We start from the raw sequence: 27,992 nt of genomic DNA on the forward strand, positions 1-27,992 counted from the left end.
AAGAGACAGCATTTGCTCTAGAATCCAACTGGACTTTATTTGACACAGAATACAATGTGGCTGCGAGAACAGCAAATGGAAAAGACAAAGCAGAAAAGACACAGTTCTATCTAATTTATAATTAAGTGACAGAAGGGCAAGTCATTAAATGAATCACAAAACAGTTAAACTTGATGGAAGAAATCTTTTTCTGGTACCCATACTTTTGGAATTCCCACTGTCTGTTGTCCAACAGACACAGCTGTTGTGTTTTGAGCCAGTGAGAGAAGCAGTGGAAGTGAAAAGGATGGTTACAGGCACCCCGTGCAACGGTACACGCTTCTGAAGTGGCAGACTCTTGGTTAACTTGACATTCGTTGCAGATCCCTGCTGTGATTCCTGCAGATGGCACAGTTATTAACCACAACATCCCAGGCCCAGAGGGCTAGCTACTGTATTTCACTTTTTTACTTCAAAGCACTGCTGTTGGTACTGCTTGGGGTATCCACATCCATTGCCGCTGCCATTTTGGACCGGGTTTTTTTGTTTGTCTGTTTGAAAGCCAGTTATAAGCACAGGATACTTTGCCCTTCAGTACTTCAGCAGCCATCTCCTAGATGAAGGACATCTCTTGTATAATTACAATATCCTTATCTCATAAGAAAAGTAATGATAATTCCATAATGCCATTTAATATACAGTTTGCATTCTAATTTTCCTAAGTGACTCCCAAATATCTTTTATGACTTAAAAAAATCCAGAAGTCAATGAAGGGCATGCCTTGCATTGGACTGTTGTCTCTGTAGTTTCTTTTAATTTCTAAGTTATCTTATAAATTAAAGTGTGTGTGTGTGTGTGTGTACAACTTTTTTAAAGAATCCAGGCTCTATAGAATGTCCTAGATTCTGTCCCATAGTCTTGATTTGATCAATTATTTCTGATGATTAGATTCAAGTTAAATATTTTTGTCAATAATACCTCATAGTTGATGTTGCTTCTTGTGGTTTTGTAGTTCCAAATTCATGCTACTATAGTTGAGCCAGTGAGAAATGCAGTGGAAGTGGAACGCATGACAGAAAGAAAAAAAAAAAAGTCAAAGAGAGCACTGGTAGTGCTCCCAGGCAATTGAAGTAAAAGAAAATCCTTTCTGAAGGACCCCAACTTTAACCAGTTCTCAAAAAATCCTACAGATAACATTCTAAAGAATACGAACTCCCCTCCCAACAAACAAAGTATACTAGGCAAAACACGCACCAAGTAAGAACCAGAGGAAACAGCAGACAACAACATCACACTTTCAGAGACTTGCAGATATTAGAAATATGAGAAGTAAACCATACAGTAAATATATTTAATATGCTTTAAGAAATAAAACAGACATCTGAAAATAATGACAAGAAATAAAAAAATGTTTAAAAAATAAGTATATTTGGGCTGGGCACAGCGGCTCACACCTGTAATCCCAGCACTTTGGAAGGCCGAGGTGGGCAGATCACCTAAAGTCAGGAGTTCGAGACCAGCCTGGCCAACGTGGTGAAACCCCATCTCTACTAAAAATACAAAAATTAGCCGGGCATGGCGGCAGGTGCCTCTAATCCCAGTACTAGGAAGACTGAGGCAGGAGAATCAATTGAACCCAGGAGGCAGAGGTTGCAGTGAGCCGAGATCATGCCATTGCACTCCAGCCTGGGTGACCCAAAGAGCAAAATTCTGCCTCAAGAAAAAAAAAGTATATTTGAACTGGAGCTTCTGTAAGTGGAAAATATAATTTAAATTAAAATAAATGTATGAATTAAACAGCAGACTGGACACAAAGAGATAACCAGTGAAGTATAAGATAAATCTAAAGAAATCATATAAAATATAGTATAGAGAAATGAGATTTCAAAATATAATAAGAGAAAAGGAAGATAGAGTTTTTGAAAAAGTCCATATACCTAATTGGAACTCTGGAAAAAAATAGTAGAAAGAATGGAAAAGAGACAATATTCCGAGGAAAAATGGCTGAAATTTTTCCAGAATTGTGGAAAGATGCTAAGCCAAACCACAAGCAGATAAATATAAATAAAATAATTCCTTGGCACATTATAGTGGAAGTTCAGAACAACAAGGTCAAAGAGAGGATCTATCTTAAAAGTAGCCAAAGATAGAAAACAAATCACCTCAAAGGAATAAAAATTAGAGGTATAGCAGTGTTTCTAACAGCATTAATGGAAGACAGAATATTATTTTCAATGTGTCAAAGAAAAAAAAGAGATCAATCCCAAATCCCACAGTTAGTAAAAAGATCATTTAAGAATAACAGTAAAATAAAAGACACTGAAGACAAACAAAACTGAGTATAGATCCTCACAAAAGAAAATTTTGAAGGCTATAGTTGAGGCTCACAGAAAATGAATCCAAATTGAAAGCCTGAAATGCAAGAAGAAATGGTGAGCAAAGACATTTATAAATAAATACACTGAAACATTGGCCATATAAAATAATGGTGATGATAATAATAATAGGATTTAATTTGTAGAATTAAAAAGCAAAATAGAACTAAAACACTCAACTAAAACACAATACAATGGCATGAGAAGCAATTCAATACAGTCTTATAATCCCCTTGTAGTTTTCAGAAGCAGGTAAAAAGATTTAAACTTAGATTTTATTAAATATTAAAATATTTAGGTTAACCTCAAATGAATAGACAGAGGATGTATTATTTAAAAATCAGTAGATGGAAGAAATTGAACAAAGAACAAAATTCCTTTAAAAAACACGTTTTGTTGGGTTGCATGTTGTTAGATTATATTGTGGTATTGTGTCATCCATATTACTGAGATTTTCTTATATAGATTAGAGTGCCAAGAAAAAGCTTTCTTTATTTGGGGAGGTTTTCTTTATGGTATTATTTTGTACCTATTATAATTTCATTTATGCTTTTGCCAACAGGAAGCCCAGCTTGAATATTCCATTTTAATAATTATGTAGGAACTAGCATTCTATACATCTTTCTAATTCTAACTCCTCCTTCCATCTTTATCATCTAACATTTATTTTTATTTTTCTTAATCCTGGTTTTTATCTTGTGTTTTATCATCTGTCTTAAAGGCTTTGGAACAAATTAAGTAGGAATAAACCAACATAATTGAATGGATCAATAAATAAATATAAAATGATTAAAGCAAATAGAAGATTGACATCTGGGAAGCGGAAACTCTTTTGCTCTGTTGTTTCTTCATTAGTGTCAGCACAGGGAGTGTGTATGGGTTAATCTATCTGTTTTGAATCAGTTCATCCAAGGTTGGAATTTTAAGCAGTTTGTCTATGCTTGAGGTTTTGGGTAGCTGCGGGCAGTGCAAATCACTAAAAGGACAGGCAAAATCTATTATGAAAAGAAAAAATAAAAACTTATCACCTCACATTACCAATACTTCACTGATCAATTTTTAGGGCTAGCAGTACTATAATTCTAAACACAATAATATGTGTATATTATTCGTTCATAATTTATCAAGAACTCAGTTTGGTCTCTCGAACAGAAATTGTCATCAGTAAAGAACCTGCCCTGCTTTCATACAATGAAACAGTTGAATTTGTTATAAGATTTTGTCTCACTGGATTCATTTTGTGCTAAAAATAATGCCATTTCGCAGACCAATCCCACTCAAAAAAATCAGTGGAACACAGAAAAAGAACACAGAAAATAAAAATGATATGAAATAAAACATGATGACATTTCAACACTACAGCGTAGGTGTTATATGGGAGGAAGGCAACAATGGGGTGACCCAAGAATTAGGCTACGAAAGGACACAGCCCTTCACCAGCTGGGCACATATAATGGGTCAAAACAGTAGGCAGTCCCATCTTCCAGAGAAAAGAAACTTCACTTTAATCTGTCTTGATTAAAGACATCAACACGTTCAAGGCAAGACCATGACAATCAGAAAGGGAATCGGTGAGTCATTGAGGTTTGGAAATGTGTGACAGAGGAAGAGTCAGTGAGGCAAAGTCTGGCAGTGGACGCATGAATACTGTCCAGGGAAGGGTCTTCCTGGCCCCAAAGACAGCCCTTTTGGCAAACAGAAGCACATGGTGGAAATGGACGCATCATGTAATTATAGGCTGACCCCATTAAACATCACTCTTGTTGCTTGTCAAGCAACTTTCTGTTAAATTGGCTTCCTTGCAGTTTGTCTAAGAATGTACTTGCCAGACTGATGCTAATGCTCACCTCGTAAAAGACACCTTGCCTTTTAATGACAACACTGGCAGTCTGCTTATTATTCTTCAGCTTCTTTCAGGCACTGACAAGAGTTTCTGCATCTCTGAGACCGAAGGCTTGACCCTGGTCCCTGGTGCCTTCATCATGGAAAGGAACATTTGCCTTGGGAGCCAGCATGCCAGTCTTCCCTCCAACAGCTGACCTTCCCCAGGGACCTTCTCCGTGAATGCTGACAACCAGCAATCATTTTACTAATGATGAGGATGATGGTGTTCCAGTGAAACACAGTATTATCAGGAGGTTTCTTATCAGAGGGGGAAATGTTCCAAAGGCATAGGGGTGGGCACAAGAACATGGACTTATCCCTCCTATTATACAGCTCACAGGGATACTGGTGATCTCACTCCCCTCAAAGGTGAGACAGGCTTCAGCCCTTGAGGGGGTGTCCTCTTACCTCCCTAAGTACTTGTAGGCCTTTACAGAGGGTCTCCCACTGTGACCAGGCCATGCAAGCCCCACAAGGGCATACTCACCTTGGCTGAACCTGATAGCTGGATCATCTAGGGGAAGGCCACACCTGAGATGCTCAGCCCCTACTTAGCTCTTGCTGCCACCAACTCAGTACTAAAAAAACCAAAACTTTCCCCATCCCCTAATTGGATATTCATTTCAATGCCAAAAGGAAAAGCATGATAGGGTTACACCTTTTTATATTGCTTCATCTCTTCTCATCTAAATTTGGAAAATGTTCTAAGGTTGAGTACTGAATGTTAATTATTTTAGAAGATGTAAAGTTTCCATTAAAAGATTTCTTGCCAGAATGGTGACATTTCCAAGTTTTTGAGAGTCACCACATTTCAACTGGCAAGGAGTGTTAGCGAGACCTTGGCTTTATCTGAATCTGGTAGTGATGAAATAAAATTATCAAAGAAAATACATCAGTTATTGAGTGCTACTCTTTTTCCTCCTTTCTATACATAATAAGATTTGAAGAGATCAACTGACAAACTTGGATTAACACCTGGTTCTCCAGACCGCTGGTTCGGTGCTCTTTCCACTTTCTCATTGAAATACACGGCTGTAAATGAAGCTCTTAGTTTTATGCTTATGGTGACCCCAGATAAGAGAAGTATACTACATAGTTCCTTGGCTATTTTCCTCACTCTTGTCCAATTCAAAGTCTCTTCTTCACATTCTTCACACCCCAAATGTCTGTACCTTGGGCTATAACCCATGCATGGTCATAAATAAATACCAGCAGCTATTCCATGGTATCAGACACTTTCTCCCTCTCTTCCCCCAAGTACTGGCTAACACCACATCCTTGGGCTCGAGTACCACTCTTGCTGGGCCTAAGAGGTATCTGAACTCTCTAACATCTCAATCAGTCTCAGAATGTTGATGCTTCCAAGGGTCCTGCTGTATCCACGGAACACCATTCTGCTTGTTCCAGAGATCCCACCACATATTCGAGGGACCATTGTCATGACTGCTAGAACCATCAATACCTCTTTTGGGAACCAGAGCTATGTCTACTAGATACCATTGGCACATCACCTGAAGACCATGGTCATATCTGCGGAAGGCCACTGTTACATCCATTGAGTACCACCTCTGATGCTTTGGACACTGTGAGATTCCAAAGCTGGGCAGCATTTGAAGCCAAGTTTGAGACGTTGTCTCTTTCCTGGTTAGGTGGGACATATGTGTTATAGGAAGTGGTGGTGGTATCAAGACAACACTGTGCTGTACCCCGAAGCCTTAAGGAGTTTTTACTGAAACAATTCTTTTCACAATTTACTTACAATCCCTCCTCTACATGGGACTCAGTGATGAATTACCGGGAAGCTGGGCAAGGAGACATAGCCAAGAGCTAGGCTCCAAGCTATGTTTGGAATCTCTCCTTCTGGGGTTTTGTTACTGGATCAAGTTGACCTTCTTCTTACCTTAGGGTAAACTTCCTTCAAGGAGGCTTACTTATGGGGTATCTACTATTAGAACTGTCATTTATCAGTGCTTACTACGTTCTAGGCCCTATGCCAAGAATGAATTATACATCATTTAATTCTCACAACAGCCTTGTGAAACTATTATTATGTCTCTATTTTACAAATGAGGAGATGAAGGCTTAGAGGGGATACAGACTCTTCCAGGGCCACAAAACTAATAAATGATAGAGCTGGAGTTTAAACCCAGACCTGTGGAATACTGGAGCCTGCTTTCTCAACCCCATGCTACACGGACAGGGTGCAAATATACCCTGGGCAGGCTGCCACCTGCCCACTATCACACACGCCCAGCTATAGCTAAATCCCAGAGGCAAACATAAATAGCGCTCAAAGTGGGGCCCTTCATGGAGATACCACTGTATTCTTAAAATAGGAGAATGCAGAATCCTGGCTAGACCCCTTTGGGTTTAAGAAATTACACACTTTTGGCCAGGCATAGTGGCTCATGCTTGTAATCCCAGCACTTTGGGAGGCCGAGGCAGGTGGATCACCTGAGGTTGGCAGTTTGAGACCAGCCTGACCAACATGGTGAAACCCCGTTTCTACTAAAAATACAAAAGTTAGCCCGGTGTAGTGGCGGGCACCTGGACTCCCAGCTACTTGGGAAGTTGAGGCAGGAGAATTGCTTGAACCAAGGAGGCAGAGGTTGCAGTGAGCCAAGATTGTACCATTATACTCCAGCCCGGGTGACAGAGTGAGACTCTATCTCAAAAAAAAAAAAAAAAAGAAAAAGAAAAAGAAAAAGAAAAAGAAATTACACACTTTTGATGGGGGAGCAGGGCAGAAACTTGCCTTGTTTTGAGGATCCCTTGGCCCTGCCAATATGCAGCTGAGAAGTCTCATGTGTTCCAGCACTGGGTTTCTGGGAGATGATGGGGATGAGGGCACAGGGGAGAGGAGAGAGGATGTCTAGCAGGGTCAAGTGCTGCACAGGAGAGTCCCAAGACGGCCCAGTGGGACCTTGTGTGACAGCCCCAGTCAGTCAGGGTAGAGATTTTCAAACACACTTTAATCTGAAGATAGAATGCCACTACTTAAGTAGAGTGAAATTTCCTGGGTTGTGAATCTGGATCTTAGTTCCAGCATACTTTGCAGATGGGATGAGGCTTTCTCATTAGGTGTATTTCTGGTGTTTGTTGTGGGGACACTCAGATTGTCTCAAGTGATGGACACTGATGGCCAGGAAACCAAGGCAAAGAGAGCCCAGGAAATCACAGCCTTGGAGGGGGCCTGTGAGGGGAAAGTGAGAAGCCCTGAGTCTTGATAAGCTTCTTAGTTTCAACCTCTAGTTGAAATGTGCCTCTGGGGAAGAGACCAAGCACACCTCTAGGAGCTCATAACCATTTGAGAAGTCAGACATTTTATGGTCCCTCCTACTCCCTCTGTTTAGGTTTCTAGAGTTTTAATGTGTTTTTCCTGTTGTACACACCACATACCCCTCTCCCTGTCCACAAGAGGAGGATCACATTAGTTGGTTAGATGCCCACACTACCTCATACGGTGTCACTACCAGTCAGAGTTTTATTACTAGGTTTCCTCATAGGCTACTGATAATCTTATGCTTATCCTACAGGTGGTGGTTGCTTTATGTTCGTTTCCAATCCCTGGTTCAATCAGTGGCAGAGGCTGGTCTGGCTATTTTGTTCAGAAAGACGGGGCGTGGGCCCTTAAGTATTTCTTGGTCTCCTTCATTTTTATTTTTAAATTTTATTTATTTATTAACTTTTATTTTAGGTTCAGGGGTACACATGCAGGTTTGTTATATATAGGTAAATTGCATTCCATGGGGGTTTGGTCCTCAGAATATTCTGTCATTCAGGTAATAAGCATACTTTGGTCTCCTTCTTTTAAACAGAACATTATTATGTTAAAATCCAATCAACGCTAACAGAAAGTGATACATTTTATTGTATTCTTTTATTATTATTATTATTATTATTATTATACTTTAAGTTCTAGGGTACATGTGCATAACGTGCAGGTTTGTTACATATGTATACTTGTGCCATGTTGGTGTGCTGCACCCATCAACTCGTCAGCACCCATCAACTCGTCATTTACATCAGGTATAACTCCCAATGCAATCCCTCCCCCCTCCCCACATTTTAATAGTGCTATCTTGGGTCAATACAATTACTGTTTGGGTTTCTTTTAATTTTTTTTGAAGAAACAGAATCGTTTCTCAGCATATTTTATCTTTTACCTTAAGTGACTTTTTCTGATATGTAGCAGGTCTTAGGAAAAAAAAAGCATCTAAATATCAATTGTCCTTGTGACTTGGGGTTTCAGGTGCAGGTTGTAAGTGTGTCCTTACAGTGAAGCGTGCAGTGAAGCCCCTTCCTGCAGAGCTCTGGAGAGTCGTCCCTGGCTCATTCTGAAGCCTACCTAAGTTTGGTGTAGTCCTCACTATTTAAAATATATTACTGGATGAGCAGTTTCTCAGTTGTTCTTATCCCATTTTTAGCTCTCTTTCTGCTTCTGTGTTTGGTGGGTTGCTTTCCTCAATGAAGTGGTTTTTTATCTAAAACAGTCAATAAGCTGAACAAATTCAAACAATGATTTTCCTTCCTTCTTGTGATTGCTCCCCAGTATCCCTTCTCCCTTCTTCCTTTTAGTGCTGGCTAGGTATAGGGCCTCCTAACTAGAAACTGTATTTCCCAGACTCCGTGGCAACTATGGTGGCTGTTCTAGACATTCTAGATAATGAGGGGTGAATGGAAGTGGTTTACCCTTGTATTAGTCTGTTCTCATGCTGCTGATAAAGACATACCTGAAACTGGGTAATTTACAAAAGACAGACACTTAATGGACTTGCACTTCCACGTGGCTGGGGAGGCCTCACAATCTTGGCAGAAGGCAAGGAGAAGCAAGTCATGTCTTACATGGATGGCAGAAGGCAAAGAGATAAATTGTGCACGGAAACTCCCCCTTTTAAAACCATCAGGTCTCATGAGACTTATTCACTATCACAAGAACAGCATGGGAAAGACCTTCCCCCATGATTCAATTACCTCCCACTGGATCTCTCCCACAACACATGGGAATTCAAGATGAGATTTGGGTGGGGACACAGCCAAACCATATCAATGCTATTTCCAGGTCACATCCTGAGCCAGATGCTCTGCTGTGCTGCCATCTGTCCAACTGGAAGGCTACTGGCTGACAGCCCCCTTTGAGAATTGCCTCAGCTAAGAAGAGCCATCTCATTAAGGTCATATCCCTTTCCTGGAGCGACTAGCAACCAATATCTGGTCTCATCCCAGCTCTGAAGGACCAGCTCAGCTTCAACGCTCCGTATCAGTTGGATCGAGACCTTGCCAGGACTGTACTGCAGCCTAACTTTTCTATCTCCCAGTTCTGCTTCCTTCGTTTCCTCCAGTGGGTGATAATTCACGGAGCACACCGTAATGAACTTCCTGTACACTAACCTCCATCTCAGAGTCTGTTTCCTGGGGGACCTACCCAGCAACACAAATTTAAAAGAAAGCTATTTGCTGGCCTCTCTGCCTTCCTTTCTACAGGTTGGGACAGAGTGAGCGTAATGGTGAGTGAGCTTTGACCGTGTGGATGAGGAGAATGTCTTAAAGGGTGGGGAGCAACAAGATAGAAAGTACTTGGGTCAAGGTACCTTACTTAGATGGCCTCATGTATCAAACTTCCCACAAACTCTGGACCACTGACCACTGCATACTTCTACCCTGATAGGTGAGAGAATTATCAACTTTGATCTCATTTGAGTCACTCTATTTTTTTGATCTCTAACTTAGAGCAGCTTAGCATATACCCTAGGAGTTGGGGAAAATGTAGTCTGTTCCAATCAGATAATTTAGGACCTTGTAGACCGCAGTAAGGATTCTGGACTTTGTCTTAAGGGTAGCAGGTTTTTGCTGTATCTCTAGGTATTGTGTATTATGTTTATCCAAAGAATGAACTGTAGACCAGAACTGAGTTGCTTTGTCAGTGCAATCATGGTTCACTGCAGTCTTCAACTTCTGGGCTCAAGTAATCCTCCTGCTTCAGCCTCTTGAGTAGCTGGGACTACAGGAACATTCAGCTAATTTTTTGGGAGGAGTAGGATGCGGGTAGAGACAGGGTCTCACTATGATGCCTAGACTGGTCTTGAACTCCTGGTTTCAAGCAATCCTCTTGCTTCCTCCTCCCAAAGTGTTGGGATTACAGGCTTGAGCCACCAAGCCTGGCTGCTTTAACATAACTTTTAAAAAAAAGCAATATAGCTAGGACACTTGGCCCCTATATTTAGTTAGACTGACTCAAAAGAATTTTTTTTGCATTGTCCTGACAAAAATACAAAATTGTAGATGTCAATTAATAAAGGCAGAATAAGAAGTTCATGTATTCTCTTTGGAAACTTGTTTGAATCACTGGTTTTTTTTTTTTAGTTTTTCTTCATTGGAAGTAGAATTGATTTTTCACTCCAATCTGGCAATCACAAAGAATTTGAGTGGAAAATAGGATTATGCTGAAAATTCCTTGGAGGAAGGAATGCTTAGTGACTCTCACTATACAACCGAAGAGCAGTAATTAGAGCCACAAAGACTCTAAAGGTTAATTCCTTAAAAACTTCCCCTTAATAGTTTCTTGGTTTAGACAGCAAACTATGTTTTCCTGGGTAAAATAGAAGGAACAACACTTTAGCAAAATTCCCTGTCGAATTATTTTCTGAAAAATCAAACAGCAAACAGTTTTCCTATTCTGATTCTCAATTCATCTCTTGGCAATTTGTGTTTTGGACACACACATATAATTATTCAGCTAGGTGGTCTAGGTTGGAATTTCAGTTATTGCTATCCAAATAAAACACTCCTTTTCCAGAAATCAGCAGACTCTGTACTAACTGTTCTTTCAAAGCCTTGGATGAAGTCTATATTGGGAACCTGAGCCGCGTCATGAGTACTTTCTACTGCCTTTTTCTCTCAAAGCTGCTGGAGCAAACAGAAGCTTCTGTCATAGAGCCTTAGATTGCAAAACAATCCCATGTCTACCAGTTCTCCAGTTCCTCAACCATTTCCATTGGTGCTTCTCCCAAGATACTTTAAAATAAAGACTACATAAAATATGGCTTTCCTCTTCTTTCTTCAAGATCAGGACAAGCTAGTTTTCTACTAAGATATTAATACATATACTGCACTTATAAATAAGCTTCTTCCCTCAGAACAGGGGTCCTCACCCAGGGATGATTTTGTGACCCCCTCCCCACCAGACATCTGGTAATATCCAGACATTTTTGGTTGTCACAACTAGGGTATACTACTACTGGCATCTGGTGGTAGAGGCCAGGGGTGCTGTTAAGCATCAAACAATGTACGAGAGCCCCTCACAACAAAGAATTAACTGGCCCAAAATAAATAGTGCCAATGTTGAGAAACCTTGCCTCTGTGAGATTTGAAATTGTATTGATGTATTTTCCAAATTAATTGGCTATCATATGTACTTTGGATATTATTCAGAGGCAGTGTTTGGAAGCAAATTTTATCCTTTATAGTTGCCATACTTAAATAAAAATGTGGGAAGCCAGCAAGCCGAGATTGCACCACTGCACTCCAGCTTGGGCGACAGAGTGAGACTCCATCTCCAAAAAAATAAAAATAAATAAAAAATAAAAATAAAAAAATGTGGGATATCCAGTTAAGTTTGAAATTTTTACTTATAAGAAAAAATTACCTATTATTCATATGAAATTCAAATTTAAGTGGGCATCTTATATTTTATCTGGCAACTCTGTCTTAGATGGAGACATTTGCCTTAGTTTCTCACTGGTAGACTCACATTTATATCTTAATTTAAACCACTGATTGTAGCTGGAAACTGCTTACTATTTTTCTATGTTAATATAGTACATAAAGTATCTTTCAGAAAGACAATATTACTATGAACACAGCCTTAAAATATCATTAGTTTCTTCTTTGAAAATTATACCAATTTGATTTTCATTGACACCGATCTGATGTGTTAATAAACTTCTTAATGCTTTTATGCTCTGCTAGAAGTTATCCACATTTATTCCAGACCTGGGCTCAGTTTGTTGTAAGATCTTACCCCAAATACACAAATTGGTGTCTTTCATTCTCTTTTCTTGTGGGAGCATCTATTGCTTTATTTACTCTAAAAACAAACTAATTACTATTTGAGAAGAATCTGAATAATTGATAGTGACATGCCATCCACATCACTAGAAGAAAAGTGACAATAACGCCTCAAACAATGATATTTCAGAGCACTGTGTGGTATGTGCACGAGCCCAGGGCTAGGAGTCACAAGCCCGGCATTTTGGTTGAAGTTCTGCCAATGGCTTATAACTAGTCTCTCAATGATTCTCTGTGCTTCAGTTTTATTCACAGTTTCCATCCCTGAGGCAGATGGACCCCAAGAAGTGCATCACTTGACAGAGCTCGAGCCTTGAGGTAGAACTTGAGTGAGAACCAGGATCTGAGTAGTAGCTACGTCCTGCAGACAGGACACACATGGCGGACGGTAGTGCCCCCTTTATTCTAAACCAGCTCTTGCAATGGCAGTGAGACTCCTTTTTGGGCCATTCCCTCTTCAGATATTTTAACTCCTGTGGGACTGCCAGCAGGGTGATGCTGAGGTCCAGTGTGGGGAAATGTCCAATCTGACAGTGAGTGGCAAGACAATAAAAGGGAAGAGGCCTAGTTCCAAAAAAAAACTAGAGCAGAGGTGTATTAGTCCATTTTCACACTGCTGATGGGCAATTTACAAAAGAAAGAGGTTTAATTGGACTTACAGTCCCACGTGGCTGGGGAAGCCTCACAATCACAGCAGAAGGCAAAAAGGAGCAAGTCTCCTCTTACATGGATGGCAGCAGGCAAAGAGAGAATGAAGAAGACACAAAAGCGGAAACCCCTGATAAAACTATCAGATCTTGTGAGACTTATTCACCACCACGAGAACAGTATGGGGGAAACCGCCCCCATGATTCAATTATCTCCCACCAGGTCCCTCCCACATTGTGAGAGTACAATCCAATGAGATTTGGGTGGGGACACAAAGCCAAACCATATCAAGAGGGAAGCTGACCAACCTGGAGGAAGGAAACCTCCATATTTTGTAACTATGAGGGTAAAAGAGTTTCCCAATTCCTTTTCTGGAAATCTTTACTTTTCAAGAAAACTATAATACATGCTTTATTCTAAAAACAATGCCAGAGGCTGGGCGTGGTGGCTCATGCCTGTAATCCCAGCACTTTGGGAGGCTGAGGCAAGTGGATCACGAGGTCAAGAAATTGAGACCATCCTGGCCAACATGGTGAAACCCCGTCTCTACTAGAAATATAAAAATTAGCTGGGTGTGATGGTGCATGCCTGTAGTCCCAGCTACTTGGGAGGCTAAGGCAGGAGAATTGCTTGAACCTGGGAGGTAGAGGTTGCAGTGAGCCGAGATCACGCCACTGCACTCCAGCCTGGGTGACAGAGCGAGACTCCATCTCAAACAAAAACAAAAACAAAAACAAACAAACAATGTCACAGACAAAACAAACTGTGCACTGTCTTCCAGGTCATAAATATCTCTAACATATGTCATTTCTCCAGAGTCTCATGGTGCTCTGCCAGCCAGGCAGAAGAGGGATCAGGTCCCCCTGTATACAAAACAGGATACCAAGACTCAGGGAAGTTAAGAGAACTGCTCAGGCCAATATACTGCAGAGCCTGGACCCCAGTTCTCGAGAATTCACATCTAGTGCTCATTCCTCCGTGCACACTCTTTTTACAAAGTTTAAGATGCCTTGTGGTTTGGGTATATTAAAATACATTAGAAATGAATTAACTTATTCACAAACTTGTCAGGTCTTGTAAATTAAATTTGAAGTACACTTAATTCAGATAACTGCAAATTTGCTAATTAACCCTTTAATTATGCTTATTTGTATTACACATGGAAATAACAAGCTGCTAAACCTTGAGAAATTAATAATCTATTTCTTTTTGCAAATACATGAAAAGCTGGAGAATATTAGAGTAAAAAGGAAGATATCTACAATGTTTTCTGAATTTTCTGTTTAGTAGCATTAAGGCACTAAAATAAATATTAACAAAAGGAGCTAAGAAAAACAGTAAGGAAAACCCACCCTGTCCCAAGATACATCAAGGGCAACTTTTCCATGTGAACGTTGTTTAATTACTGTCATTTTCTGAGCTCTTATTATTATTCTAAATTTAAAAATTTTTTTCTTTTTCTTTTCCTTTTTTTTTGCTGGGTGCGGTGGCTCATGCCTATAATCCCAGGACTTTGGGAGGCCGAGGTGGGTGGATTACCTGAGGTCAGGAGTTTGAGACCAGCCTGGGCAACATGGTGAAACCCCCTCTCTACTAAAAATACAAAAATTAGCCGGGTGTGGTGGCGGGCGCCTGTAATCCCAGCTACTCAGGAGGCTGAGGCAGGAGAATCACCTGAACTCAGGAGGCAGAAGTTGTAGCAAGCCACGGTCACGCCACTGCACTCCACCCTGGGTGAGAGAGCATGACTCTGTCTCAAAATATAAAATAAAAAAATAAATAAATAAATAGTTTTTTATTCTTTCACTTACCATGTGTAAGTGAAAAGTGAAAGTTACACATGGTAAGTGAAAGAATAAAAAACAATTTAAAATTTAGAATAATAGTAAGAGCTAAATAACATGAAAAGTTGTGGCTTTGCCCTAGTGGAGAAACACTTCTCTAACCTTTTATCTATTTGTTCACCTCTAGTCTTCTGAATTTCTAAATCAAACCCGTAGGCCACAGTGGCAGGAAGACTGTAGCAGATGAGAAGCAACAAGGGGCCACCCTAGTGTCCTGCAAAAGTCTGAGTCTACGGGACCCAGATCTGCATCTCCAGAATGAACACAGACAGATGTTCCAGGTCACCAACATGTGGGAGCGCCTACCTGGAAGGCAGAATCCTGACTTCCCTAGGCCAGTCCAATGTGGTGCTGGTCCCACTCACAGAATCTGAACAGTATCATCTACACATATTCATCATCCCTCTAACATGGATAATCTAGAATTTTCCCATTTTCTCCATTTTGTGGGAGAAAACCAAAACCCTAAATCAACCATGAATGACACTTTAAAAACCTGGCTTCCAGTTTCAGCTCAGTCATGGTGGCTGGGGTTCCCTGCGAAAGCTACTGTCACATGTGGAAACTGAGGAATCTGACTAGGAGATTTTCAGATCCCTTTTAGCTGTAACGCTTAGTTCCCTTTATCTTCACCTCTCTGGCCCTGAATCATGCAGGCCACATTAGCAGCATCCCAAGTATGAATGACCCTCCCTACTACTTACTACCACATCCTCCCTGTACTCAGCAAGACCTTTAACTTTTAAAGAAACAGACTTGTAGAAGAAGGTTTAAAACTCAGGATACATGAAGAGCTTCTTCAGAACCTCTCAACAAGCTGCTTTTTGATGATAAATACCAGATGCTACAGAGGGTGATTAACTATGCAGACAACTTGCATGTAAATTACACAGTAACACAAGAAAGGGGTCTTCAGAGATATAGGATTTCATTTTGAATTTGGCAAAGGCATCTGCTTCTGTCCCCAAAGGGGAGTAGTTTAGAGCTGGTTTAGGTTCATTCATACATCTAACTAATTGTGTCACATCAATTAGTTAGATGTGACCTCTAACCTAACCCTTCCAAAAGCTCACTAGGTTCAAAACCATTCCTTCTCTTTTTCTCTCTCTCCCTACTTCTCCTCTTCCTCTTATCCTCTGCCCCTCTGATCTCTTTTTTGCTCCTTCTCGTTTCCCTAAATATTGCCTGAACCTCCAATTCACTTTTAAAAGTTTATGAAATGTTTGTAGTATTTAGGCATTTATAAAAGTATAAGGAATAACTCAAGAAACATTAGTTTCTGCTACTTAACTAAAGTTTGCAGTATTCAAACTGCAAATTACTGAAGCCTCTTCTATATCCCTCTCCTAATAATATCGATCCCCTACCCCTTCTCCATCCCAGGAGTTAACCACAATACTCTACTTGCCACCCACTCACCTGTAACAGATCATAACATGGAATTTTAAGAAAACACACTTGTTCTTAGTGAAAAATTTATATTCCCTGTCCTGTTAAGAATTAGGGAATTCAGTTAAAATTTTAAAGAGAAAGACAAATTTTTTTTTTTTCCAAATGATCTTTCATTAAAATAATAGTTCCTCTACCTACCTCCTGCTCTAAGGGGTATACACTAATTAAGTTTCCCAGCACCATCAATGCTATTTTGTTCAGAAGTCTTTTTCTGATTCCGTGTAAATTTTAGGCTCTTTTATGTTGTTCTTAGGTTTTCTTTCTTCTTTTTTTTTTTTTTTCCCTTCTGGAGTTTCCTCAGCTGTCCAGTGCTTCTCTACTATCTCCAATTACAGGACTCGCCACAGTGACATTTACTGCTTGGACAATTTCTTCTTGAATATGAAATGCCCTCTCTCTCTGCACTCTGCTCTGCACCAAGTGATTATAGTTGACTTTCTCTGCACCCTTTCTATTTAAAAGATTTGATGAAAAAGCATGAACATCGTTCACATTAGGAAAGAGCATGGGGTCATTAAGAGGGGACTTGCCAGCTTTTCCGAGGCAGCGTGACTGTTATACAAGGCAAAGTGGTCTCCTGTTTCTTTTTGGGACATGCTAATGGGTTAGGGGCAGGAGAGTCATCCTTAGCGACTGGGTCTCCCCTGACATCCATTGAAGGTATGTCAATCTCCAATGCTAGGGCTGAGAGAAACCTCTGTTTTCATTAGGCCCAGCAGATGTGTCTTGGTAGAGGTGCCCTTGAGGTAGTGTGGCTTCAGATTCACATCTTTGTCAGTCAGCTACTGAAGGTGGTGGCTGGATACCCAAAGAACAAAACGCCTGTTGTAGGGTACCCACCAGTATAACCCCAGTATTAGATGCTGGTAGGTTTGTCATTTCACTATTAATGATAGTTAACAAAAGCGAGTGCATGGTATGGTATAAAATATGGGACTAGAAAATGTCTAATCATTGGACTCAAAGTTCAAATTGAAAATAGAGATACTACACTGGCTTTTTCCAAATAATGCTTTTAAGTATTTTCCAAATTTGTATTGTTTTTCTTCTTATAACTTACTTACATCTTTGGTAAATGGTTAATTTGAAGAATCTCTATGAAGTAAATATGGTTTAATGTAAAAATCATGGCTTTGGAGACAAACAGAACTGGATAAAAATCCTCATGTAATCACTTTTTGAAACAAGATATTTACCCCTGGTGCCTCCAACTCCAAATTCCTTAGTGTGGGTAAACAGGCCTCTGACTGTGCCTGCAGTCTTATTTTTCATCATTATCTACCGCTCACTTTACCCTCCTGAAATGTTGAATTATACGTACTGCTCAGACCACAATATACTATTGCTCTATTCCATGTTTTTACTTCAGCTGTTTTCTGTCTGGAACACCTCCCCTGGTACACCTCCTCCAGGAGTGCTTTACTGACACTGTTTCGTCCCCAAGCCCTCTGCAGATGGGTGAATAATTCCTCTTCTATAACCTCATACCACTTAATTGATCTCCAACAGCGCTCACCACACAGAGAGGACGTTACTGTGTTTATCTCCTCCATGTACGCCATTCAGTAACAAGAGCTACATCTGATTGATCTTGGTATCACTGGTGCCAGCATTTAGTGAACTCATTAGTTGGATTGAAAGGGTTATATCTGCAAAAGGAGTATATCCCTTCAGTTATTGTGAGGAAGAATTTAATAAATGCCACTGCTAGTTCTGTTACCCAAACTTCTCCTAAAATATTTCTAAAACACGGCAACAAATACGTAGTATGTGCAAAGAAAAGATATATTGACAGTCACCTCTAGATGTCGTTTTTGTACTCAAAACATTTTCTGGAGAAAAATATGTTCAACAGAGATGTAACTATATTTGCCAATTTTAAGATAACATTTGGCTTATGGAATCCAAATAAAGACACGATGCTCATGGACCAGGTGAGAAGTTTTACTGAGAGTCAACTGGTCTCTCTAATTTTTATAAGTTGTTGGCGATGTCCATAGGTACAAGTTATCTTGAAGAATAAATCTAAAACTAAGCTGTTTTAAAAACAGGTCCAAATACATAATGAAGATATCTACATTTTAAAAAATCAGAGAAAAGAAAATTTTTCTTTAGAATAGAGACCCTCTGGGAATGTTTTCTTTGGCCTGAGGAAGCTTCTACTACAATTCCCACCCCTAACTCTTCCTCCCCTCACCAGTGCACACACATATGCTCTCTTGGAAGCCTCACTCCTGGATATTCATACTAAGTCACTGTTCCACACTGGAAATACACCTCTCTGGACTTGATTTGCTCACTCTCCTCTCATCCTTTTGGTTTTCAGTGCTACGGTTAACCTCGAATGAAAGTTGAAGGTCACTTAATTATCCATACCAACAAATGGAGAAAAAGGCATATAAATTATGCTTATTCATCCTAGGGATGGGACAATAAGGCTGTCCTAGGATGGAAATGAGAGCTGGGGAATGGAAGGCTGTGGTGGCAATAACAGAAGGCATGACATATTAGGAAGCCAAAAGATGGAAATGCCTTGTAGTCAAGGGTCAGCAAAAGGAGGAAGGCTCCAGTTACTGAGTAGACGTGGGAGGAGAAAATGCAATGGAGAGAGGACACAGACACCTGAGGAAAACACCATAAGGAGGGGTAGACTTTGTGGTCAAAAGCAAAGGGTAACTTTGAGACACTGGAAACTGAAGAAGCAATAAAAGTTCTATTCTTTTAATAGTTGAATATGCTTTGTGTCCATCAACTATAAGCATCTATTATGTGCCTACTAAATGCTATGGGGGATATGAGAGTTAGTCCCTGCATTTGAAGTAAAAATGAGTGTGCAGCTTTATGCAGGGGCAATCAAATGGTGTAAGTACAGTAATATAAACTAACAATAATTCACAAGTATTTACATACTGAGACATTTTATCAAGAAGTTAACAATACGCCATTCTCCCATATACCTACTCAGTATACTTCTTGGGTTGATTTTAATATTTCTGCTCAGCACCTTGATGAACAGGGGAAGCAAGACAGTTCCAAAAGTTATGAACAATAACCAGCTGTAAACACCATTTCAAACTCATTGGACGCTGTTCTTTCCTCTTCCTAAGTCACTTTCACTACTCAAAATATACACTAATTTCTTTTAGTTTACTAAAATGGCATTTAAAGCACTGATGTGAGTAATGACTGACATTTCAAGAGAAAGTTCCATAAATTGAGGTATCAGACCATATATATGTCATTTTACACAACTGATATGATTGCGGATTGAGAGAATTTTTATATATGGACTATTTTTAAATGCTAGGGGAGTTTGCCGTTTAAAGCAATTTATGTATAAAGCAAGGAATCCTTCAATAATGAATCTTTCCTTAGGCAAATTTTAAAATGACAGCATTTCACAAGGCAGGATTTACTTGTTCTTCATTATCGATGGTAGCTTATTAATCTGGAAAAGTAATATAACTCCCTATAAACTAAACAATACATATAATGACTTAAGTTCTGAAAATAACTAAGATCATTTTATACAGTCATTTTTAAACATTTCAGAAAATGGGATCATATCCATAACTTTTCAATTACTACCATAAAAAAGGAGGCATGTGAATTTAGTATTTTTGCTCCCTAGTAGACTTGGCTAATCCAATGGAGAAAATATGAATAAATATATCTATTTTTTCCCTGTTTGGTGTAAACAAATAAAGCTTGATATAATTATTCCTCACAGGGATAGTATAAGAAATGGATAAGCTATAAACTGTTAGTGGGTTTAGAATTATAGTAATTCGTATTATGCCACAGCCCCTTAATTTCAGTAATATGGCTGCAAGAACTAGTGATCCAGCAAATATACATATATTCAAACAAAGCGTTTTAATACATTGCTTTTGTTTCTCTTAAAGCAAACTTTGAAATGTATCTTCAGACAAAACAGAGAATGCTGGATTGTTTGTAGATTATATTAAGGATTCCAGTGATTTCCAAGGTTGACTGAATCCTAGGAGTGTAGGGCGGTTACCCAGTCCTAAGATGATTTCCTGAAGAGCATCTTTACTCCTGGTTGTCCATCCTTATTCATTGTTCCTGATTCTAGAGAGCCATGTGGCCACTGAACATAGCTCAGCACCACTTCTGGGAAAACATTTAAATGGCATGGTCTTGCTGATGAAAAGATGTCCGAACTACAAAGTTCCATGAAAGCAGATGGTCCACATTTTTAGCTGCCATCTGGTTGAATGCTCTGGATATTTCATGTGCCCATTTTTTGCATCACATGCCATTACATTACCTTTAATTCTTTTTAAAAACATCTAGTTTCAATTAAGTATAGGCTCACAGGCAGTTGTAAAATAAATGTACAGGGATGTTTCTTCCAATTGTAACATCTACTGTAACTACTGTATGATATTAAAACCAGGAAAATGACATTGGTACAAACCACAGAGTTCATTCAGATTTCACCAAATTTGGGTCTGGGTCTATGTCTGTTTCTCTATGTCTCTTTTTCCTTATAAGGTCACCTTTATTAGGCTGTTATCACGCTGCTACAAAGGAATACCTGAAACTAATTTATGAAGAAAAGAGGTTTAATTGACTCACAATTCCATAGGCTGTACAGGAAACATGGCTGAGGGGGGTCTCAGGAAACTTAAAATCATGGTGGAAGGTGAAGGGAAAGCAGGTACGTCCCATACAGCTGGAGCAGGAGGAAGAGAGAGAAGGGGGAGATGCTACACATGTTCAAACAACCAGGACTCATGAGAACTCATTATCATGAGAATAGCAAAGGGGGGAATCCCTCCTTGATCCAATCACCTCCCACCAGGCCCCTCCTCCAACATTGGGGATTACAATTTGACATGTGATTTGGGCAAGGACACAAATCCAAACCATATCAGTCACCAATCATTGGATTTGGAGTCCATCCTAATCCAGTATGATTGGGTTGTTTTCTTGTTGTAAGTTTTAAGAGTTATTTGTATATTTTGGACCCAAGTCCTTTAACAGATACATGTTTTGCAAATTTTTTTCTCCCAGTTTGTGGCTTCTTGTCATTCTCTTAATAGGAAATGTTGTATTTTTATTATCAATTGTATATATTTCTTTTCTGTTGACACTTGCTCTCTGACCCACTGATTACGTAGAAGTTTGTTAATTTCCAAGTTTTTGGAGATTTTGCTGTTGTCTTTCTATTATTGATTTCTAGTTTAATTCCAGCATAGTCAAGTAATACATTCTGCATTATTTCATTAAAAACTTTTATTGAGGTTTGCTTTATGACTCATAATAGCCTATTTTGGTGAGTGCTATATAGGCTCTTAAAAATAATGTATGTTCTGCTGTCGTTGGGTGGAACATTCTATAAATGTCTATTAGATCCTGTTGTTTAATTCATCTATATCTTTGCTTATTTTTTGTCTAATAGTTCTATCAATTGCTGAGTGTTGGGTATAACTATAGCTTATATGTTACAGTTAAAATTATGGATTTGTCTATTTCTTCTTTCACCTCTATCAGTTTTTGCTTCATGTATTTTGAAGCACTGTTGTTTGGTGCACACATTTGGGATTAATATGTTTTCTTGTGGACTGATCCATTTATCATTATGTAATGTCCTTCTTGTCTCTAGTAATTTTCTTTTCTCTATATACTATATAAGTAGTATACTATAAAAGTAGTATGTGTGTGTATATATATACACACACATATATATACACACACATACTACTTTTTTTTTTCCTGATTAATGTTTGCAAGGTATAACTTTTCTATCCTTTTAGGTTCCATCTACCAATGTCATGTTTGAAGGAAGTTTCGATGGAGAGCATACATTTGGCTTCGGTTTTTTACCCACTCTGCCAATTTCTGTCTTTTAATTGGTGTATTGAGATCAATTTTACATTTAGAATAAGTCTTGGTATTTTAGGATTTAAGCCTGCCATTTTGTTACCTGTTTTCTGTTTATTCTCAACTTCTCATTTCTCTGACTACCTCCCCACCTCCAACCTATCACTCCCCTGCTGGCCCCTTGCCTTCTTGTGGGTTACTTGGACTTAAAAAAATTTTTTTTTGATTTATTTAGTATTTCTGAGTATATCACTTGTACAGTTCTCTTAGTGGCTACTCTCAGTATTACAATATACATATTTAACATCATAGTCTATTGGTATATTGGGTTTCACCACTTTGAGTGAAGTGCAGAAATAAGGCTTCATTATTTCCATTATTTACTTCCATTACAAGGTCCTTTTTTCCACCTAAGACCCTTTACAAACTTCACTTTTTAAGTATAATTGTCCTATTTCCTCAACATAAATTGAGCACAATGTCAGATGATAATATTATCATTTTGGTTTCATTCAATTCTTTTTCACACAAAAGACAGCAGGTTTACTATGCCAGAGGAGCAAAATGAATCCCTAACAGTATATATCATGGCCTGATCACCTTCACATAGCTACCAAATACATGAACTTGGCTTTTTATGCTTCTGGGTAACAAAGACGAAGCCATACAACTGTACAAGTTTAGCTAGACGTCAGGCTGGTTGAGCCCCCATCATGCTGAAGCTACAGAGTTCATCTTTCAATTCCTGGGGCAATTCCTAGGGTCTCATTCCTCTTCTATCATCCTGAGGACCAACTTTTAAGTGGTACGAAAATCTGGATTTCCAAATAAAACTTTTAACATAATTGGTAAAATATAAATTGACCTTGTTACATTCTGGGGCCAACTTTATTTCCATTTAAAAAAACTGAATGAATATTTAAAGAATATCTGTTTAAAGAGGCACCTAATCATTAGCCTGTCCATGGCTCTCCCTTGATTTAGGCTTTAATACTAATTTACATTTGACTTTTACCACTGTCAGCAATGCTCCCATTTACTTTTTACTAACCCCTGATATAGTCTCTAAATTATTCCCTGTCTTTTTTTTTGTGACAAAGTCACTCTGTCACCCAGGCTGGAGTGCAGTGGTATGATCTCAGCTCACTGCAACTTCTGCCACCTAGGTTCAAGCGATTGTCTTGCCTCAGCCTCCTGAGTAGCTGGGATTACAGGCGTGCGCCACCACATCCAGCTAATTTTTTTTTTTTTTTTAAAGTAGAGATCGTGTTTTACCAAATTGGCCAGGCTGGTCTGGAACTCCTGACCTCAAGTAATCCTCAAGTGGTCTGCCTGCCTTGGCCTCCCAAAGTGCTAGGATTACAGGTGTGAGCCACTGTGCCCACCTGTCTTTTTAAATCCCCAATCTCTTTCTCTCAGGCACTTTTTATTTGTTTTCTAATGTAATAGGGAAATTTGAAGGTAACTGATTTGATCTACTCAGCACCCCATAGTTCCCCTTGAAACTTCCTCCAGTGTCAGAAAGAGATCATGTCTCTCATTTTCAATGCCAGCCCCACTGCTCAAGCTCCGGATCTCAGCCTCAACTCTTAGGCAATTCCTAGGATCTCATCCTTCTTCTCTCCAGCATCTTCAGACTTTTACTCACTAATAGCCAGTTTTGTCCTCATATGTGTGTAGATTCACCATATCATCTCTTTCAAAACCTTTGAGTCTTTCACTCCTGTCCCATTTCTCTTTTTCCTTTATCAGTCATATTTCTGATGCTTTTAGACCTGTCCTTATTGTTTATACCCTTTTCTCCAGTAATCCCTTGCCACTGGATTTATAACAACCTCCTCTATCAAATATGCTCAGCAGAAGGGTGCCAAGTGACCTTCCTCCAATAATATTCAGCAGCATTTTCCATAACACTTTTACTTTATGTAATACAGTTTATGGGTTTATAAAATGCTTCTTCTTATAATGTCCATGTAACAATAGCTGTCTACCTCCCATCCTTGACTACGTAAATCCACTAATATTGTATTTGGACTTTTACTTGTCTTTACTTTCTCAAAACTACAAATTCCCATGCCTTCCAATTCTGGTTCTCAAGTTAGTCAATCAATACTCTCCCTGAGCAGTCTCCAGCTTATAACCAAACCCAGCATTCGTTTACTCATCTTCAGATTCCTTGCCATAGTCAGTCCCATTTCTATACCTTCACTCATATAGCACAGCCCACATGCAATGCCTTACTCTGTGCCAATCTAAATGCAATGTACCCACCCTTCGAGATCAGCTAGCATTTTACTTCTCTCATTAGACCTTTGCCAAGCATTGCAGTACATTCAGGTCTTTGTCTAAAACCATATTAGACTTGTCTTCTTGACAAAAATGGTACTTCCTAATAGTCTCTAGTTAGTTCAAATATGTGGGCCTTGTTTCATCAACTGTGCCTCTTAAAGCTTGAATGTAAGTTTTCGCACAATCACGGCTCACAGCAATCTTCTCCTCCTGGGTTCAAGCGATCCTTCCACCTCAACCTCCCAAGTAGCTGAGACTATAGGCACACACCATCATGCCCAGCTATAATTTTTGTGTTTCTGTTGAGACAAGGTTTCATCATGTTGTCCAAGCTTGTCTTGAACTCCTGGGTTCAAGCGATCCTCCTCCCAAAGTTCTAGGATTACAGGTGAACATGAGTTTTTATTCCCTGATAGCCTTGCAGTGTGCTAGGCATACAGAAGCTGCTTAATAAATTTGTTTAACGGTGTAATACTAAAAAAATATTATTTACATAAATAATAACAGTAATATCATGGCATTGATAGCTCCACTTTGAGTGAAACTGGGCTTTTTAATGGACTACACAGGAGGCTGCATGAGGCAGTATGACACAGTGGTTAGGAGTAAGAACTCTGAAGCCAAAACTGCCTGGGTTCAAATCTTGGTTCTACCACCTACTGGCTATATGGGTACTGATATTTTCTTCTGTTCTCAAGGAGGGACACAAAGATGTTAGTTAACCTTAGGAAGGTACCTGTGTCATGAAATCATTATGGAGATCAAGTAAGTTATGTTAGATACTTGAAGCAACTTCTGGCATGTGGAAATTGCTCCATAAATGCTCCATAAATTGCTCCATAAATTATTAAATGTTCATTACACATAAAATGATAGCATCTCAGAGATAAAAGAGCTTTTGCTTTATAAATGAATGAGCAGAGGTATCAATGCAAAATGATTGGCTCAAGCGCATATGGCTAATCAGAGGCCAAGTCAAGAACTCAGCTCTCCTGATTTCTATTCAGTGTTTGTTCTTTCCCCTCCTTAAGGATTTTATATCTGAACACAAACTACAGAATATTCAAGTTCAAAGGGATATTTAAGACTTTACAATTTAACTTTCCCATAAGGGACCATATACTGCACCATCACTTGTCACAAACCTTTCATCTTTCCCAACAGCACCATTTCCCAGATTATTAATCATCCAGACAAAAAGAGCCTAACAAACCTTGCACGGTGGCCCCCAAGTTAAGAAACACACGAAGGATGGGTATGGATGCCAAGGTCAGGTTGCCTGAGTTCAGATGACTATCACCAGATGAAACCATTTTTAATGATCATCTTTTGAAAAATAAGATTTCTTTTTTTGGGGAAAACATTGTCTGGGATACTCATTATAAAGCTGTGATTCAGGCCATCCCACACAAACATGGATGTTTTGCAGATAGTATTCTTCCCGGTAGGAATCTGAAATTATGATTTTGATGAACTCTGAACAATACTCTAATGCAGCCAGGAAAAGGCACAGGAGCCAACTAACCATACCAGGCATAATTTCTGAAGGTTTCAATTTTCTGTGTGGTTCTCTGCAACAGTATTCAGCCTGTTTGTGCAATTAGCTATGTTAGAGTTTTTAAATTCAATCTAACAGATACAGACTCTCAAGAGGAACTGCAGCAATAAAAGATTGCTATTATCTATGCACTAATAAACATGTGTGTGAGGATTCTTTCATCAGATGCAATGACATGCTATTCTGGTCTCAATTTGACACTAAGGAAAGAGATTTAATTTCTCTTCAATGCAAATGAAATCACTGTATGTAGCAGCAGCAGTACAGACAAAGGCCAAACTGAGTAACTGTGTTACGTGTCCACTAAGAATGTTCATACACTCCTCTCAGTCCTGCTACAAACAAGGCTCAGGAAATCCACATTCTTTCTGTATTATTGTTTTAAATGCCTCATTGTAGAATATGGACCTTGGGCTTTATGGCTTAGGATTTTTTTTTTCTTTTTCTCTGCCTTGCCTTTGTCAGTCTATGGCTTGGCATTTTTAACCCTCAAAACAGGGAGGTTCCATTACAATCTAAAAGTTGAATTACTTTACTTTCTTTATACTGAAGACTCAACAGATAGTCTCCACTGATCACACAGAGAATGCATTGTCCCTCCTTTGTGTTTCTGTAGTATTTTGCTTATATTTCTAACACCACTCGTGATTATCTGACTTGTTACACCTTGGTGTGTGTATGTCTCCTTTGTGCACTGTAAACTCCTGAGGACAGAATTCATGTTTTATATATTTCTGTATTGTTCCAGAGCCTGATGATGTCTAAGACATAGGGCCTGCTCAATAAATGTTTCAATAGTTTTAATGGTACATATGTTACACATTTTCCAGTTATACAGTTATTATTAATTCTCATTTCTGATATATCTCTTTTTCATTTCTGAGAACTCTTGTTTTTGAAACACGTAAAAAAGACTTTAGCAGGCTGGCACTGTAATTTAGATGACTATGTAAACAGTAAGGGAGTGCCTAGCAATTATTTGTTGAATAGTAATTTTATGAAAAGTTGCAGAGGTTTCTTTTGAGTTTTAGTTTTTAAGAAGACTCGACCATCTCAGTGGGATAGAGGAAAGAACTCAGAGGCATGACTGGGAGGGTATCGAAGAAAGACTACTGTGCTTTCTAGAAAAAAGACCCAGCACCCAAGTTCTAACTCTGAGACCCAGTCATACATTTGGATCACAGCATTTCCAAGACCAAAATTTCCTCTTTAATAGTTTTTCTGAGAAATTGTCAGGTTTAACGTCAAGAAATACTTAGTCCATGCTCATTAGGCCCATAAACATGACTAGCTACAGGATTCGCGGGGCCCAGCCCAGAATAAAAATGCAGAGCCCCTTGTTCAAAACTTAAGAATTTCAAGACAGTGACTGAAGAGCATCAGCCAAATGAGGAGTCCTTTTAAGCATAGAGCCTTGTGTGGCTGCACAGGTCCCACACCTATGAAGCTAGCCCTCTTCTGTGAAAGACAAAAGGTTTGTAGCTAGGGAGAGAAGCTACAATTCAAGTATGCACAAGGGGCTGCAGGAACCCAGAGCTCCTAACTTTGTAAAAGCATCACTGGGAATGTGAGTTAAACTCATTTTTGAGGGAGAAGTTGCATAGGGAAGAAAGATATTCCAGATAGAAGGACCTGCACTGAAGGTGGGCAGAATTTACCTGACATTCAGAAATACTGTAACTTTTAAGCAGGATGGTGCCAGTGAACATGAGGGTGAGAACAGACTGAGGCTGGAAAGGTAGGCAGAGACCATATATATGGGAAAAGGGGTTGAACAATTACTGAGTGCCTCCTGTGTGCCAAGTTCTTTCCCTCCATGACATTTTAAACACCACAATCTTGTAAATACTGAGTCATCCCTATTTTACAAACAGTTAATTTAGGCATCACACAGATTTAATGTTCAAAGGGCTTGGAACACTCTAAGGATCTAATAAATATTAATATTTGAAGAATTTCTGGTGGGTCTGCCTGACTTAAGGTGCAGAACTCTTACCCTTTAGGCCAACCTTCTCCTAAGAGTTCTTTCTAATTCCTCCAGTCATT

The 27,992-nt window shown here is 39.2% G+C and overlaps 1 protein-coding gene, 1 long non-coding RNA gene and 1 pseudogene across 3 annotated transcripts in view; 1 reads left to right on the plus strand and 2 right to left on the minus strand.

Annotated features, from left to right (window-relative positions):
- Positions 1 to 27,984, minus strand: part of LOC105475080 (thrombospondin 4) — an 88,736-nt gene extending 60,752 nt beyond the window's left edge. The window contains exons 1-2 of one of the 2 annotated variants that reach the window (XM_071098759.1): positions 27,943 to 27,984; positions 20,852 to 20,948 (exon numbers count right to left, since the gene is read on the minus strand). The gene's annotated coding sequence lies outside the window, so the exon portion shown is untranslated. Of the gene's footprint in view, positions 1 to 5,213; positions 5,520 to 20,851; positions 20,949 to 27,942 lie in introns of those variants that run through there. The other variant, XM_011730057.2, reaches the window with a different exon arrangement.
- On the minus strand, positions 24 to 27,977 carry LOC112425435 (E3 ubiquitin-protein ligase RBX1-like; annotated as a pseudogene).
- On the plus strand, positions 5,685 to 11,255 carry LOC105475078 (uncharacterized). Its single transcript, XR_983125.3, has 3 exons — positions 5,685 to 5,887; positions 9,301 to 9,745; positions 11,035 to 11,255. It is a non-coding gene; the product is annotated as an uncharacterized lncRNA (long non-coding RNA).
- Positions 27,985 to 27,992: the final 8 nt, after the last annotated feature.

The sequence above is a fragment of the Macaca nemestrina genome, chromosome 6, assembly GCF_043159975.1.
Source record: "Macaca nemestrina isolate mMacNem1 chromosome 6, mMacNem.hap1, whole genome shotgun sequence".
Lineage (NCBI taxonomy): Eukaryota > Metazoa > Chordata > Mammalia > Primates > Cercopithecidae > Macaca > Macaca nemestrina.